The sequence below is a fragment of the Nuphar pumila genome, chromosome 13, assembly GCF_984573655.1.
Source record: "Nuphar pumila chromosome 13, dmNupPumi1.hap1.1, whole genome shotgun sequence".
NCBI lineage: Eukaryota > Viridiplantae > Streptophyta > Magnoliopsida > Nymphaeales > Nymphaeaceae > Nuphar > Nuphar pumila.
The window spans coordinates 38159678-38175348 of NC_143261.1; positions in this window are offsets into that span (position 1 = coordinate 38159678).

Consider the following 15671-nt stretch of genomic DNA (forward strand, 5'->3'; position numbering starts at 1 on the left):
TTAACAACGATTTTAAAGTTTTAAAAACTCGACTTGATCTATGATTTTTTTGACAGAGTTACTGAAGTCCAAAATCTCTGATTTTTTTACAGTAGATCAATCACATATTCATTCATCACATATAAAAAAATCAGAAATTAACAGCACATATTTCAATCCTAAATAACATGATCTTTTCTGTTCTAAACTAAAAAAACACACAGAAATCTAAGAAACTTGAGAAAATATGCATTAACTAATGAAAACAATAAAATAAACCATAAAACAGTAAATAAAAATTATTTCTATGCTATAGAACGTAAAAAAAACATGAATAAACCATGAAAATAAAATAAAAGCAGGGAATCAATGGCTGGAATTCAATATTACCTTTAAAACATAGATTTAACCCATTAAAAGGGTAAATCATGTATTTTATTGGTTAATAATGCAAAGACTAATGCTAAAATTGATTCTAATGGATTGGAATCCCTGTAAAACATAAAAAACAGAGTTAGATCATCTTCTTGGACCGTTCTTGATGGTTCTTGAGGTGAAACTATGGTTGGATCTTCATAAGGAGGGGTGTCCAAGCCTAGATCTAGGTTTGAATCATTAAAAAGCATTAAATAAAATAAGAAAAGGTGGAGAAAATTTACCTTGGAGTTGCAGCAATGGAGGAAGGGCTGGAGAGGAGAGAGAAGCTCCAAGAAACTTCAAGGATGAATCCTAAAAATCGTCCCCCCCTATGCTCCCTTTTATAAAGATTTTTTTAGGTTTTAAAAATCAAGTTTTTTAAGAAAATTGGACTCTAAAGGGGGGGGGGCGATTTTGGGGTGAAAAGACTATCCTACCCCTTGTTGAGAAACTCTGTTTTGATGTCACATAATATGATACACTGTCTCATTTGATTTTATATGATATGATAATATGTCCTCTTGAAAAATGTTATATTATGACTGAATATGTTTTGCCATAAATCTAACGAGTATTTGATGCAAGGATATCTCACCCAATAAGGATGGAGACTTCCTGTTCAAGTACAACTATGGTGCAATCATACTCCTTGAAGAAAAAGCTTGATGAGCCATGCATTCCTAAAGTTCAAATAAAGAGATCGGCTACCTCAAGATGAAGACTTTTTTCTTCTTTAGAGTCATATGTAACAGAACCTTCAGGAACTTGCATATTGCATATTACATACTCATTCATAAACACTATATCATAAAAGTATACGATAGTTTCAAAAAGCTCCTTTTTGAAAACCAATAATTGTACCTTCTTACAACCCTTTATGAAAAAGACATTATGCATAGAAATAATAGTATGATAAAATATTTGAAAAAGGTTTAAAGAGAGTATTTCTCCAATAATGGAGACAGGTTATTACAGACCAAATATTACAGTCTAAAAGTAATTAAAAGTTATTACAGACCAAAAAAAATGAGTTTATCTCAAAGGTGGAGGAGGTGAATGTGTTCGGTCGGCATGATTCCGCTTGCAAGTCTGCTGCAACAGGGCTTGATTACGAAGGATACGATCCTGAGAGTGCTCGATATCCATCATAGCAAAAAAGTAATTGAAGGAGGATGTTGGATCTGCTTCATCAGAGCCGGGCATGTGCAGGGACCGTAGATTGAAGGTGGTATCATCGAGGACCTGAGAGGGACGGAGGATGACTTCGTTGTGAAGGGGTACTTTGAAGTATTTGAGAATGGGAGTTATGAAACACCAAAAAAGAAGAGGTTCGAATTTTTGATAACGAATAAAAAAGTCAAAAAGAATGGATGACCAGTTTATCAGAAGAGAAGAAAAAATTGCGTAGATAAGAAGAGAGATTTTTCGTGGAACTAATCCCTGGCGGGGAAGCTTGGGATAGATGTTGTGGAGAAGAATCTGGGCAAGTAGTTGAGCATGAGGTTGGAGATTCCTCATGTGCCATGGAAGTTGATAGCATTTGGTATCAGAGCAGGTTTGCTGGTTTCGACGTAACAAGTCTTCCAGCACAAATGGCATCTACCTCCTATGCTCGTGATATTGAAGGTCAACACGCATCTCGTCCACCTTTCTTCAATGGCTCCAACTATGGATACTGGAAGTGCAGAATGACTATATTTCTCAAATTCATAGATTTTGCTGTATAGAAAATTGTTGAGCATCCATACACATCTCCATCCGCAGACTATAGCTTATGGTCTGATGAAGAAAAGAAAATGGCAAACCTAAATGCAAAGGATATGAATGCCTTATATTGTGCCATTGATCAAAACGAATTCAATAGAATATCTATATGTGAATCTGCATATGATATTTAGCATTCTTTGGAAGTTATTCATGAAGGAACCAACAAAGTGAAAGAAGCCAAAATTTCATCTCTTGTTAGAAAATATGAGTTGTTTAAAATGAACAAAGATGAACCCATCACAGAGATGTTTACCAGATTTACCAACATCACCAACGATCTTAAATCTCTAGGTGTAACATATTCCCAGACTGAAAAGGTGAAGAAAATCTTGAGATCTCTCACAACTGATTGGGAGAAAAAGACTACAGCGATTGAAGAAGCTCAAGATTTATCTAAGCTTACTTTGGATGACTTAATAGGCAATCTTATGGCCTATGAAGTCCACATGAAAGAAAGAAGGGAAGAAGAGCAACCAGTAAAGAAAACTCTAGCTTTCCCAGCCCTATCTGAGAATGAAGACTCAGATAAAGAATCAGAAATTGCGCTACTTACCAGAAAATTCCAGTGCTTCATGAGAAGGAACCGGCTTCCAAACAGGCACAAGGAAAGAAAAGATCCTAAAGAAGATCCCATGTGCTTTCAGTGTAATAAGCCAGGCCACTTAAGACGTGACTGTCCCCTTCTCAAAAGAAAGTCCAAGACTGAGGAACCAAAGAAGAGGTTCTTCAAGAAAAAGGCTCTGCATGCTCAATGGGATGATTCATAACCATCCACTAGTGAAGAGTCAAGTGATGATGAAGCCGAAACTGCAAATATGTGCTTCATGGCAAACAAAAGTTCGGTAAGTGAAATCTCTGATTTTTCCTTTGAAGAACTTCTAGATGCTTTTCAAGAACTATTTGAAGAATCTAGAAAATTGAGTTTCAAAAATAAAGATTTAAAATCTGAAAATCTAAAGCTTTCCCAAGAGAATGAAAAACTCAGCAGTGAAAATTCTGAGTTGAAAAAGGAAAATCTTATGCTTATGTCTGAAATTTCTTCTACTAGCTCCAAAACTAAAAATCTGCAAGTAGAAATTTCAGAGCTAAAAAGTAAAACTAAGAACCTCATGAAAACGGTTTTCAAGTTTACTAAAGGTAAAGAGAACTTGGATAAACTCTTATCCTCTCAGAAAGTCTCTTTTTACAAGAATGGTATTGGCTACTCTCATTTCAAAAAGCCTTCTTGTATGAATCAAAAGACCACGTTTGTGAAAAGTTCATCTGAACCAAATAAGGAGTATTATAATGATAATCTTTTTAACTCCTCTAAAGATATAGACAAACCCAAATCCAAATGGATATGGGTTCCAAAGTCTAACAAAAAAGGACCCGATTGGGTACCAAAAAAGAGATTTACTTAATGTTTTGCAGGCTCCAAAGAAGAAAAATAGATGGATACTAGATAGTGGATGTTCAAAGCACATGACAGGACATCCAGACCTTTTTGCTGTTCTTCATCATAAAGAAGGAGGAACCGTCACCTTTGGAGATAACAACAAAGGTTTGATAATTGGTATTGGTAATATTGGTAACATAGATAAACCTCTTATCAAAGACGTTCTCCTTGTTAAAGGCTTAAAACATAACCTACTAAGTATCAGTCAAATGTGTGACACAGGTTATAATGTTAGCTTTAATCATGATGCATGCCTCATAGCAGACACCAATGAAAACATCATCTTAAAAGGTATAAGAAAGAATAATATATATGAACTATATCTAGAAAACATCACAGAACATTGTCTTATAGCTAATAATGACTCTCAACATTTATGGCACTTGAGAATGGGTCATGTAAATTCTAAGTACATGTCTAAATTAGCTAAAAATAAGTTAGTACGTGGGTTACCCAAAATTTCTTTTAAAAAAGATTTCTTTTGTGATGCATGTCAATTAGGAAAATTATCAAAATCATCTTTCAAATCAAAAAATATCATTTCAAGTAAAAGACCTTTAGAGCTTCTCCACCTGGATCTTTTTGGTCCTTCTAGAGTAGCTAGTCATAATCACAATAAATACGTTTTTGTTATTGTAGATGACTACTCAAGATTTACTTGGGTTATATTTTTGAAAAACAAAAGTGACACGTTTTGTCAATTTGAAATCTTATGTAAAAAATTACAAAACGAAAAATCTTATTCTATTGTTAAAATCCGTAGTGACCATGGAGGAGAATTTGAAAATGAACTTTTTGAAAATGTTTGTAACTTGCATGGTATTTCTCATAACTTTGCCTTTCCTAGATCTGCACTTCAAAATGGTGTAGTAGAAAGAAAGAATAGAACCCTTCAGGAATCTGCCAGGACTATGCTCCAACACAATAATCTTGCTAAATCTTTTTGGGCAGAAGCTGTTAATACTGCATGCTACATAACAAATAGAGTTCTCATTAGACCCTTATTAAATAAAACTCCCTATGAACTATTCTATGACAGAACTCCAAGAATAGACTATTTCAAAGTCTTTGGATGTAAATGCTTTATCCTAAACACAAAAGATAGCCTGGATAAGTTTGATGCTAAATCTGTTGAAGGCATATTCTTAGGATATTCGAGTCATAGTAAAGCATACAGAGTTTTCAATAAGAGTCATAATACTATTGAAGAATCTATGAATGTTAGTTTTTGTGAATCTATTGATCAATCTGTTCATAAACAAACTAATAATGATGATGTTGAAAGTATAGATTTATTTTTAGATAACACAGCTAAGTCTAATGAAGATGATCATCAAAGAACCTTTGTCGATATCAAAGATCATCCTCAAAAGCAGATTTTGGGAGAACTAACAAAGGGGGTTCAAACTAGAGCTCAACTAGAACAGATTGCAAACATGGCATTCATTTCTCAACTTGAACCAAAGAAGATTGATGAAGCCATCATTGATGAGTTCTGGATGCTAGCCATGACTGAAGAACTGAATCAATTCCAAAGAAATGATGTTTGGGATCTTGTACCTAGACCAAAGGATCATCCAATCATTGGGACAAGATGGATCTTCAGAAACAAGCTAGACGAAACAGGTAATGTTATAAGAAACAAGGCCAGACTAGTAGCTCAAGGATACAACCAGGATGAAGGTATTGATTTTGATGAAACATTTGCTCCTGTTGCTAGACTTGAATCTATTAGAATGTTTTTAGCATATGCAAGCTATATGGATTTCAAATTATATCAAATGGATGTTAAAAGTGCTTTCTTAAATGGTTTTATAAATGAAGAAGTTTATGTAAAACAACCTCCAGGATTTGAAAATGAACAATACCCAGATCATGTTTTTAAACTCAAACGTGCTTTATATGGTTTAAAACAAGCACCTCGTGCTTGGTATGATAGACTTAAAACCTTTCTATTAAAAACTGGTTTTTCTGTTGGCAAAGCAGACTCTACATTATTTGTTAAAGTAGTGAATAATCATACCCTAATTGTTCAAATATATGTTGACGATATCATCTTTGGATCTTCTAACATCACTCTTTGTGAAGAATTTTCTAAGTCCATGCAGAAAAAATTTGAAATGAGTATGATGGGAGAACTCACCTACTTTCTTGGACTGCATATTAAGCAAACCAAGGATGGAGTTTTCATCAATCAATCTAAGTATGCTCGTGAACTTCTGAAGAGGTTCAACATGAACTCAACTGCTTCAAAATCTACTCCTATGAGCACTACTACTGTTTTGGACAAAGATGAAGATGGTAAGCCTGTTGATACAAAGGTATACCGAGGTATGATAGGATCACTTCTTTATTTAACTGCTAGCTGTCCAGATATTATGTTTAGTGTTTGCTTGTGTGGTAGATTTCAGTCACATCCAAAAGAATCACATCTTAAAGTTGTAAAAAGAATAATGAGATATTTAAAAGACACAGTTGATTTTGGATTATTCTATTCAAAATCCTCTACATTTGATCTAATCTCATACAGCGATGCTGACTTTGCTGGAAGTAAATCTGACAGAAAAAGCACAAGTGGAACATGTCATATGCTAGGGCACTCATTAGTATCATGGTTCAGTAAGAAACAAAACGGTGTATCCTTATCAACTACTGAAGCCGAATACATTGCTGCTAGCCTAGCTTGTACTCAAGTTATCTGGATGAAACAAACCTTAAAAGATTTTGGTTTAAATTTTGAAAATACAACTATTTTCTGTAATAATACGAGTGCTATAAACTTATCTAAGAATCCTATTTTACACTCACGAACTAAGCACATTCAAATAAGACACCACTTCTTAAGAGAACAAGTCTTAAACAACATAATCAAACTAGAATTCATACCCACTAATCAACAGTTAGCAAACATATTCACTAAACCATTGAAACATGAAGACTTTATACGAATTAGAAGAGAACTAGGAATATGCAAACTAAGTGACTTATAAATTAATCACACTTATTATAATACTTCTTATAAGTTTTGTTAAAATCTTATTTTAAATAGCTTTTCTTCTTATCGATTTTTGTTAGTCAAACTAGGTTTCCATATTCACGTATACATTAAACTCTTATAAGACACATGCTTTATGTCTTTCAACTTGTCATCTTTCAATTACACATCCATTATGACTCCTTGTCCTATCTCCTTTCACTCATATCCATAAAAACCAATTATATTAAAAGCTATCACAACATCTCATAACTCCTTTATTATTTTTGTCCTTTTGTGAAAACTTCTCTTACGATAAATTGTTTCACCTTTCTACTTGATAACATATTAGTTTATGAGAACTCATGCTTTTCATTAGTTAAAATCGAATGATTACTTTTTTTTTGTTCTTTTACCTTTTTTCTAAAAGATCTAGTTGCTATGTTCTCACGTAAATTTTTTTACTATATCATTTGTTATATCATAGATTACGTATGGTTGATATTTTTGAATGATCTTTTAAAAACAATTATTTTCAATAAAACTTTGGAAAATCGTCAACCAAAAATATAAAAACCGACTTTCCACAAAGTGGTAAGTGCGGGTCGAATCCTCAGGGAACAGAAATTAATCACGATATTTCTAGAAAATTTAATTTATTAATAAAAAATGTCAATCTACAATTATAAAGTTAATACAACCACAATTAATCACTAAAATCAAAATAAACAAGCATTCAGTCTTCTGCTCCACACCAAGGGTATTTCCGTCTTTTCGCCAATTAGAGAATCTTCGCACTTGGACAATAACCCTGGAAACTAATATGCTTTTTAACCTAAAAATGCAGAAAAATACAAAGTTAGTATTCTATTCTAATAATGCAAACAATAACTAAAACTAATTCTACTTTTACGAAAATAATAAAACAAATGCTATTTATCAAACAAAAATTAAATAAAATACTAAATTAATTCTAAAATTAACCAAATTAATTATACTAATGCTGGATGATGATTATGCAACTCCTAAAATGCAGAAACTACTGAAAACAAGTCTAAATTGCCTAAACTAAGAAAATTACGAAACTGCCCCTAACTAGTGTAAAATAGCATTCTGACAGGTTATCGGAAAACCACTGTTTGACAGAGCAAAAAAGGTCCAATTTTCCCGAAATTTGTTCTGTTCTGCAACTGACAGATTAAACAAACTGACAGTTTTTACAGAATTGAAAAACAGTATCTGGCACTCCAGATATAAGCGTTTCAAATCTGGGAAAAATCAGGATATCGCAAGTCCTGTAATTTGAAATCCAGAAAAAGCGGTTTTCGCAAAACGCTTAAAAATCAGACCAAATCAACTCCGAATGAGCTGAAATTTGGTCTGCAGTTAAATAACACGTCAATAAAATGAATAGAAGAAAAAAATTTGGAAAACACAGAATTTTTGCACAGAAAATAATGCTAATGCGACAGGGAAAAAATCTGGTTTTTATTTGAGTGCACTATTCACTTTATGAATCTATTTTAACACTCTAAAAGACAAATCAAACCTAATGCAATCTAAATGACACTGTATAACAGTGTATATGCAGATAATTATTATGAATACACTAAATGCACGATGAACAAAACACGATAAGCAATTTATGACTAGAACTACGTTAACTAACAATGGAAATGCAACTATGCTAAACAATAAAATGCAATCCGACTACTAAGTTAAATAATATCTAATTACCAATTCAAACACTCACAAAACACATTTCACACATACGAAACAAATATGATATACACACACATACTTCTACACTAAAACTAAAGTAGATAAATAAACTAATTAGTATAAAAATCAAAATAAATAATACTAAATGAAATTAATTCACTAAAGAACGAAGGCTAGGGTTAGGGTTCACTCGGTTGACTCGACTAGGCTCGGTTTTGACGTAGATAGGTTCGGGTTGGTTTGGGAGAACTCGGTTTTTTATTAGGTAGGTCCGAACTATGTTTGACTCGACTCGGACTAGTATGGACTTTGTTTAGGTTTGACCTAACTAGTTGGGTTCGGTTTTGAGTTGACTTAGTCAACTAGGTTTGGTTGGGTTTAGGTGGACTCGGTTTTCCTTGGATAGGGTTGGGTTAACTTGGCTTAGGTTGACTCAACTTAGTTTAACCTAGGTTAGGTTTGACTTAGACTAGAGTTGACTCGACCTAGGCTCGGTTTGGACTCACTCTGGGTTAGACTAGAACTTGACTCGGGTTAGGTCTTGGTCTTGGACTTAGGCTTATTAAGACTAGGTTGAACTCGGTTTAGGGTTGACCTAGTCAACTAGGGTTGGTTGGGTTTAGGTGGGCTTGGACTAAGTTTGAATCAACTAGGTTTGACTTAGATAGGTTAGGTAGACTAGGTTGACCTAAACTTAGGTTAGGGTTGACTCCACTAAGCTTGACTAAGGTTGGGCTTTGGTCTTAGACTCGACCTAGGTGTGGTCTAGGCTTTGACTTAGGCTAGGCTAGGTTTTGACTAGACTCAAAGGGGGTGTAGACTAGGGTTTGACTCGACCTAGGCTCGGTTTGACTAGGTTAGGTCTAGACTAAAGTAGTAATCTCCTAATTCCTACAATTAATTCAAAGTTAACGATTTTAATGGAGAGGGTTCGAAAATGAATGTAATAATTACCAAATTCCAAACTTTGAAATGCTTTGGATTCTCAAAAATCGCCCCATTTAAAGAGGGGGTTACACTCCTTAATTGCTTTTAAAGCTCCTTTTGGAAAAATGAAAAGGCCAATCTAGAAATCCACGATTTTTGCTTTTCAAGATGGAACTAAAGTGCTTTTAATGCTCTATGGAAATCGTGGAGCCTAGATTGGAATTTTTGTTTAATGCCAAAAACACTTTCCAAAGTTAAGGAATAACTCCTTCTTTAATGCCCATTCAAAATTCCAAATTTTCCTTAAATGCTTCACACGACTTTTGAAGGGCCTCCTTTTTCCAAAATCGCCAACTTCAATAGGGGCTACTTTCTAAATTAAAAGAATTAAATCTACCTAGGGAATAAAAGGATATAAATGAAAAAACGATTTCCTAGGAGTTAATGCTAACCTAATTCCCAAAACCTACTTAATTAACACCTAAAAACGGCTAGGAAAGAAAACCCTAATGCATTGAACCTAGACACCTTCCTAACTCAATTAATGACAATTAAGACTTGCTAAAAAATTCGACCAAGAGCTCAAGGGGAGCTCTAATGACTGCCGCCCCTCTTTGGGGAAGAAGAAGACTAAAAAAAAATAAAAAGAATAAAAACTTAAACTAAAAAAAAAACTACTTACTAAGGAACCAATATTTTGATAAAACTAAATTAAAATATAATGAAAAGAACTCCTAACTCCACAAATGCCAACATGAACACCCCTATACTGGAATTTATTAAGAACATAAAGAATTGAAAAATCGACTTTTGCAATTTTTGTTTTTCAATAGATCCAAAACACCAAAAACGCAAAATGCTAAAAATGATTATTTAGAACTATCCTAAACGAATGAAATGAATTAACACAACTATATACTGCTGTTAACACCTAAAACACACAGCAACTACACCGTTTACCCACATCAACACATACATTTAACAAAAACACAAAGATCGGCTAGAATAATCCTAGCCGATTTTTTTCTTTTTCAAAAATAAAATCAACATAAGACACAAGCACAACCCACGAATAAAATAAACTAAAATGAAATTTTCTAATGAGATTTTCAGCAAAACAACACAGTACACATGCTGGACAAAACAAAAATATCAAAACAAAAAATTTATTTTTTTGTGAAAATCAAGAATCGGCTAGAATGAGTCTAGTCGATTTTTGGATTTTGCTTTTCAATCAAAATCAAATGCAACCCACACAAAAACCGACTAAGATGAATCAAAATGAATTATTTTCTAAATGGTTTTTCAGTAGAACAGACCCAAGAACCCCTATGAGAAATTTGAAGGATCGGCTAGATGAAGATCTAGCCGATTTTAATGAAGAGAATGAAAAATCTAAAAAATATCGATTTCAATGAATCAAACAAACACATAAACCTAATCTAACGTGCTGATTTATGCACGAAATCTAATCTAAGGTTGAAACAAAAAGAAAAATAAGAAACACGCAGAAAATAAAATAAAAAGAAAACCAACACCCAATTCGGTTTTATCTAGAAGAGAAGGAAGAAGAAGACCTACCTTTTGGAAGATTCGACGATCGGGGGGATGAAGAAGAGCGGACCGTGGCTGGAGATGGACGTCCTACGCAGTTCGAGAATGCTGTACTTCACCAAAAAATGGCATCTTTGCAGCTGCTACACGTTGGAGATCCACTGACGATGGAATGTGAGCCGATTCTCGATCGGAGGGTGTAGAAAGCCGGATGGAGGTAGGGCCGGCTCACCTTGGTGGTGTGTTTCGCACTCTCGCCCAAGGTTAATGGTCTCCACCTCTGCTACACCTGCAAAAATACAGAAAAATGGTGAATACTACAGCAAGGAACAAGAAAGAAATGAAAAGAACACAAAGAAAGATCGAAAATATGCTTGAAAATCAAGCATAGACCGGTCTTCAATGGCCAACACGTGGGGGAGATGGAGAGGAAGGAGTTGCTGGAGTAGATTCACTGCAAGGGGCATCCAAACACAGCCAAAGACGCCTAGGGCTTCTCTAAAAAGTATATTTATACTTTTTGGAATTTGCAAAAACACTGTTATAAAAAATATATTTTCTAGGCGCCTCTTTCTGGGGGGTTTTCAGAAAAGCTTTTTGAAATGGATATGGATAGGCGTGTGGGTTGGGTTTTGGGCTTTCTAAGAGTTGATCCAAGGTCCACTTAACCTAAATGGGTCGGATATGGGTCCGATCCATCTTGAAATCCGTGCCCACACACTGAAATAGCCATAACTCTCTCATTTTAACTCCGATTTTTCTGAAATTCGAACCATAGCCCCTTACTATCAAAACACATCTAAACATGGGTTTAAAACCTTAAACTTGATACAAAATGCATGAAAAACTTGTTTACATGATGTGCATTTCATGCATCATCAAATACCCCCATGCTTGAATGTTTGTTAGTCCATTAACAAACCCTAATTATGATATGCACGAAGACAAGAAATGCTAAGCATGAATGCATAATACTAACTCACTTTCGTAGGAATCATGGTTGCATTTAGCGTATGCAACAAGCCCTTTAAACCCCTAGCTTACACTAGTGGACGAGTAAGGTCTCGTGAGGGTTTGCAGCGATGCTACCCACAAACATCAATGAAATGCGAGGATGATCTTTCAAAAATATTAGGCTCTTAAGAATGCAGTTGTAATAAATATTTCATGTAATTGATATTCTCAAAACAATTTTAAAAATCTCATGCCACCATAGTAAAAATTATTTTCCTTTACTTTTCTAATATTGTAGCTAGTTCATGATTTTTCTCCGAAAGTCAAGTATTCTCATGTTTTACTCCTTTATTCTCACTTGTATATTTTCTGCACAGTAATACACATATATGCCTAAGCAATGAAAATTTTCTTATTCAGCACAATTTTTTTTTTCTCATTTTCACTCTTTTTTCAACTTTTGATCTCTTGCGCATTCTTCTCATATGAGCACTATTTCGAATAGTCAGTTTTTGTGACCCGTGTAGCGAGCTTTGGGTCAGTGACTCCCAGGCTGGCCAACCTTAGGGCACTAGATACAAAGTATCCCTCGGACTTAATTGCTCGAGTCACTAGACCTTCTATTCTAATAGTTTACGTATAGTCTGCCTCTCGTCATGTGCAATGTCTCTATCTCTTAGGCTTTCTATGCAGTCCATGTAACAAGCTTTCGAACCGGTGGCTCCCTAACAGCTGGCTTTGGGGCACCAGGTGTAAAACACCCTTCAGATTCTACTTACTCGAACTACAAAGGCCACAGATATCGACTTAGCCAAGAAGATGATCTCCTTCGTTATCCTTTTCGTTAAGATACTCAAACACTTCATCTTGTGTCTGAGTTCCACTACTAGGATTCACGAAGACATCAACAACTAAACGTAGCTCTATTCTTTTAAACTCATTTTTCAACCACATCTTTCCATTGCTTATTTCTTTCAGAAAACATACTGTGCATACTTATACTAAAGTGATTCAAAATTTTCTAACAATCAAATATTATCTTTTCTTTGAATTATCTCATAAACAACTACTCTATTTGACTCAGTTCAGAAAATAAATTTTTTATGGGGCTTAAAAATTTTTAAACTGTTAGATTATGCCAAAAACAATCATATATGCTACAACTTGTTCTCAAATGCCTACTTTGATTACCAGTCATACAAAAAACATTTTGAAATTTTTGTGTGCATGCATCTAGACCACCCCCCCATGCTTGAATGACACTGTCCCTAGTGGCATACAATCATGAATAAAAATGTAATGCAAATGCACACTAAAAGACACTAACAAAAATATGGGAGAAATGATAGATACAACCTGATTTGCTCTGAGCTTCTGAATTTGAATTTCATCTGATCTTTGAATTCTTTGAAAGCTTTTCCATGCACTTGGTAACTGATACACTAATTGTTAGATTCATCCTGCATACATCAAAACAAATGTTAGCACATATGAAATGAAATGCTGAATAAAGAAAAACACTGAAATGAAAAACAAAGTAATGTACATATGATACATCCCTCTGGTCGAATCTTCATGCTTTCGTGAGATGCACTATCTCACACTCACCATCCTGCAAGGCCTCTGAAATGAATGGCTTCAGTCTTTGCCCATTTACCTTGAATGTACCTTGGGTCATAGGATCGAATAATGTCACTGCTCCATGGGGAAATACTTCTTTCACAATGTACGGACCTGTCCATCTCGATCTTAACTTCCCTGGGAATAAATGTAAACGAGAATTGTATAGCCACACTTTTTGATCTGGCTCAAACACTTTTCTGACAATATGCTTATCATGAAATGCTTTTGTGCGAGCTTTGTATAATTTGGCATTCTCATATGCATCATTCCTGAGTTCCTCTAATTCTGAGAGCTACAGTGCTCTCTCTTTGCTAGCCTGGGTGAGGTCAAAATTTAATTTCTTGATATCCCAATACGCTCTATGCTCTAGCTCGACAGGAAGATGGCATGCTTTCCCAAATACAAGGCAATACGGGGACATGCCAATGGGAGTCTTGAATGCAGTTCTATATGCCCAAAGTGCATCATCTAAGCGCTGGGACCAATCCTTGCGGTCTGGACGAACTATCTTTTCTAAAATTCGCTTAATCTCCCTATTGGACACTTCAACCTGTCCACTAGTTTGCGGATGATATGGAGTGGTGAATCTATGATTGACAGAATATCTTCTCAGAAGAGAAGCTATCTGTATATTCCTAAAATGTTTGCCACCATCGCTAATCATCGCACGTGGCACCCCAAAACGACTGAAAATGTTGTGCTTAATGAACTTAAGCACTACTCTGTGATCATTGGTCTTGGTTGCCACAGCCTTGACCCACTTGGACACATAATCAACCGCCACCAGAATGTATAAATTTCCGAATGAGGGCGGAAATGGTCCCATGAAATCAATGCCCCAAACATCAAAAATCTCGACTATCAAAATCGGAAGCAAGGGCATCATGTCCCTCTTGGACATGTTCCCAATCTGCTGGCATCGCAGGCATCGCCTACAGAACTCATGAGCATCCCTGTGGAGTGTGGGCCAATAAAATCCTGACTGCAAAACCTTTGCAGCCGTTTTCCTACTGCTAAAATGCCCTCCACAGGCTAATGAATGGGAAAAATTCAAAATGGACTGGTACTCCTCCTCCGGAACACATCTCCTAATGATCTGGTCAGCACAATATTTGAACAACTCTGGTTCATCCCAATAATAGTGCCTTACCTGAGATAGGAATCTCTCACGCTCATTCTTGTTCCAATGCTCAAGTATCTGCCTCGAAACCAGATAGTTCACAATATCTGCAAACCAGGGTAACTGCGATATACTGACTGACATGATATGCTCGTCGGGGAAAGAATCACTGATCGGCTTCTGATCCTGCGTGGTCTCCACGATCAGTCTAGAAAGATGGTCTGCTACTACATTCTCACTTCCCTTCTTATCTCGAATCTCGAGATCAAACTCCTGTAGTAGTAGGACCCAACGAATCAATCTCGGTTTGGTGTCTTTCTTATTCAACAAATATTTCAATGCAGAATGGTCAGAATAGACAACCACCTTCGAACCGAGTAAATAGGACCTAAATTTGTCCAATGCGAAAACCACCGCAAGTAGTTCCTTCTCTGTCGTAGTATAATTCATCTGGGCATCAGACAGAGTTCTACTCGCATAGTAGATCACATAGGGTTTCCTATCAATGCGTTGTCCTAAAATAGCCCCCATAGCGTAATCAGATGCATCGCACATAATCTCAAATGGGAGAGTCCAATCTGGAGGTCTCAAAATAGGTGCAGTAATCAAGGCCTCTTTGAGAATCTCAAAGGCCTTCATACAATCCTCACCGAAATCAAAGGGCTGGTCTTTCTCCAATAAAGTGCAAAGCGGTCAAGAGATTTTGCTGAAATCTTTTATGAACTGCCTGTAAAATTCCGCATGCCCTAAAAATGATCGAATCTGCCTCACAGAGGTGGGTGGAGTCAAACGGGAAATGGATTCCACCTTCGCTCTGTCAACCTCAATACCACGCTTGGACACAATGTGTCCTAGCACAATCCCCTCCTGGACCATAAAATGGCTCTTTTCCCAACTCAGGACGAGATTGGTCTCCGCACACCTACTCAGTACTCGAGTAAGTTTTTGGAGGCAATCTTCAAAAGAAGAGCCATACACTGAAAAGTCGTCCATAAAAACTTCCATCACATCATCAATCATGTCCGAAAAGATAGCAAGCATGCACCTCTGAAAAGTAGCCGGGGCATTACAGAGCCCGAACGGCATACGTCTAAACGCGAATGTGCCATAAGGACATGTAAACGTGGTCTTCTCCTGGTCGTCAGGATGGACGGCTACCTGATTGTATCCTGAATATCCATCTAGAAAGCAGTAGT